Below are 3,035 nucleotides of genomic sequence, written 5' to 3'. Positions count from 1 at the left end.
TGTCTTTGATAGGCCTGTCACTCCAAGGCAAGCATTTTAGTGCTAACGGCAGATAACCACACCATCCTATAAATGACTAACCGAATTTGAATAGACATTCATAGTGCTTATATGAAAGATGGTAAGAGAAGCATGGGAGAAGAGAAGTAGAGAAGTATTTCAAATTCTTATGCATCCGTAGGAAGATGCTTTTACATGCTCTGCATGGGATCCATCCTCCTATATACAATATTCTATGGCAAGTATAATTAGAAAGATTGCTTATACACTGGCAAAAGCCTTAAGAAGAAATAATCAGTGACTTGGAAAAGAGCAAACTATTGTAACCCCATGCATAAGTGCAACATCCTTGCTGTTTTGTTGTGGGTCACTATGGACTGAATTTGCTCAGTGTAGCCAGTACAAATGGATATAGTTGCAGGTGTAAATAACTGTAGCTCTCAGTAAATGTTTATTCGTGTACACTCATGCCTGGTAGGACACATTATGCTTATATTTCTAACGATATAGATTTTATTCTATGAATGTAGGCCAGCTTGTATTCTGTTGATTTTTTTTTACACACACTCTTTTAGTCACACTTTTACTATGTATTTAGACAGACTTCAATGTTTTGTAAATAGTGCGCAGTCTCTACTAAGAGTGTTCGTGTCATATCAGAAATCCTCGTATGAACTAGTTTGAACGAAAAGGGTTTCCCGTTAGTTGCTGCCGTAAAAGACACTGTGAGGCCTGAAGAGTTAATTTGTCGCTGTTGATCGCTGCGGTGGGCTGCGAGATCATTCGAGAGTGCATTTTCAGCAGCCAATCAGCAGGCAGACTCGACACCGTATTTAGCCAATAGGGCGAATGGAAGGCTCTATCGAATTTGAATGAGACAAGTCTTTCGGCGCCATTTTCGAGTGAACAGCGATTGCCTCGACAGCTGCGGGTAGAGGATGCTGCGAATGTAGAAAGCTGTTCCGAGACGGGGGGGGGGGGGAGAAACCAAGCGCTCAAAAACTGCGCTTTTAGAGAAGGAGTCGTGTTATTTCAACGGAAACACAGGTAATTGTAGCCTCAAAATATTTAAATTGATTTAACTGGAGTGCACGAACGGACTTAAGGCGAGGAGTACGTGGAAAAAAGACCGCGGAGGGGAGACGTTAGCCATTTGGCCAGCTTTGCCAGCTTGTACTTCTTTAGCAGCTAGCCTACTAGCTTAGCGTGCTAGCACGTAGAGAGGGATATCTGACTTTGCTGCACTGTAACGGTGAAAAAAAAACGAACATAGAGCGGGTCGTTTTAGTCAGGAGATGAGGAAGAATTATTTGGGTGAAAAAAGACTAGATGGGAAATTATACCACACTGAAGACGCGCTTCAATCGATTGTTATGAATCAAAGTTAAACTATAATGGACTATTTATTTTGCGCTGGAGCTCAGTTTTGAGCGGGAGGTGTAAAAGCTGCCAAGCTGGAACAGAGGCGAAGCGCATTCGGCAGTGTCAACAAATGCACACGGCACTTACGCTGGCTGAGGAGGGAAAAAAAAAACCAAAAGGAGACCGGAACAGACACATTGCTTTTTGTAGGAACTTAATTTGACGAAGCTTTTTAAGTTAAGACAGGCGTTTTTTCCGAGCTGCTAAACTGCATGTGTGATGTTGGAAGTGTTTTGTGGATTGCTAGACAAAAAACACCTGGTAAGTTTATCATTATATCCCTGTATAACCTATATCCCTGTAATGCCCGCAATAATAATGACGGAGTTTTGTTTTATTTCCCTATCTCTGTCATGAAGTGGCTACTACCGGGGGTTTTTTTCCCCTGTTTGTTTGTTTCTGGTCGTTACTAGTGACAGGTCGTGTTATAATGCAACTCCGATGACTAAAAATATGACTTTATCTTATCCAGCGTTGAGTACTTGCTTTAAATTTGTGCCTGTCAATAGATTCTAATGTCTTAGATTAATGTAAGATGATCCGTGTGGCTCTCAGCCAAGGGACAACAATCATAACTCGCGACATGATGGTTCTACTTTAATAGCTGTGTTAAAGGTTTGACGAATGGCTGTCACAGCCACTAACGAAGCAATAAAGTTGAGGTAAGGTTAGATTTACAAAATAAAAACGCACAAAAAACGAGGAATTGGTAGTTGTGGTGATTCCCGTGGCATGCTGTAATGTTAGGGTTTTCGGTTCATTGTAGTTTGATGTAAAAGACTTGGAGCCACTGCTCGCTGCCTCCCTTTGCCCCTTCCTTTCTGCTCTTACTAGCATCGCAGCAGTTTCTGTGTGCCATGGACCCTGATTTAATTCAAATAGAGTGAACCGGGGAGGGGAAACTGCGTGGTCTAACCTCTAAGGAGTGACCGAAAAAACGGGCCTAATCATGACGGGTAGGGGCTGTTTTGTGACCTTTTTTAAGTATTATATTTATTTATTTTTTAAAAACGAACAGGACTACTCGAGAAATAAAGCATATTGAAGGAAAAGAGAGGCTCCATATAATTGCGCGTCTGAACCCGCCCCTTCTGCTTCCTTCCAAGTAGAGATCGGTTTAATATGTTACATAATGTGAGGCCTTCGTATCTTTTGCAGTGTAGCATTTATTCATACAACTACGTATTCACATTAGTAAACAGGTGATCTTGTTTAAGTTTATTTGAAAAAAAAAACTCTTTCAGATGAGGGATCTACGGAGTGTAGGCACCCCTTTCCATTTTTTTTGAAATGCATTTTTTTTTCTAGGCCCATGGCTTGCTAATAGCATTTTCCCTGGATTTTTATTTTGTCATACATATTCTGCAGCAGTAGGTAAAGAATTGTTTTAGGTGTGCATGACTTTAAATGAAAATGGAACTAAATGGTTGGAAACAAAGTTGTCTTCTGTGGAATTAGATATTACACCCATAGTATGATAATTATTGTAGAAGTGGGGCAGCATTTTTTAAATGTTTGTTTATTTATTTATTTTTATAGTGAAACTTCTAAACCAAGATTTTGTATATTTTTGAGGGTAATTGGGTTGTGGAAATGAGGGAAAGCCCTTTCAA

The 3,035-nt window shown here is 40.3% G+C and overlaps 1 protein-coding gene across 2 annotated transcripts in view; it reads right to left on the bottom strand.

Annotated features, from left to right (window-relative positions):
- Positions 1-2,625: 2,625 nt before the first annotated feature.
- trim13 (tripartite motif containing 13) overlaps positions 2,626-3,035 on the bottom strand; it is an 18,252-nt gene continuing 17,842 nt past the window's right edge. For both annotated transcript variants that reach the window (XM_063500108.1, XM_063500106.1), the window contains exon 4: positions 2,626-3,035. This exon is cut by the window's right edge and continues 5,080 nt beyond it. The gene's annotated coding sequence lies outside the window, so the exon portion shown is untranslated.

This window comes from Pelmatolapia mariae, linkage group LG16_19, assembly GCF_036321145.2.
Source record: "Pelmatolapia mariae isolate MD_Pm_ZW linkage group LG16_19, Pm_UMD_F_2, whole genome shotgun sequence".
Lineage (NCBI taxonomy): Eukaryota > Metazoa > Chordata > Actinopteri > Cichliformes > Cichlidae > Pelmatolapia > Pelmatolapia mariae.
The sequence above is the reverse complement of the archived record's forward strand: the minus strand, read 5'-3'. Positions and strand labels throughout refer to the sequence as shown.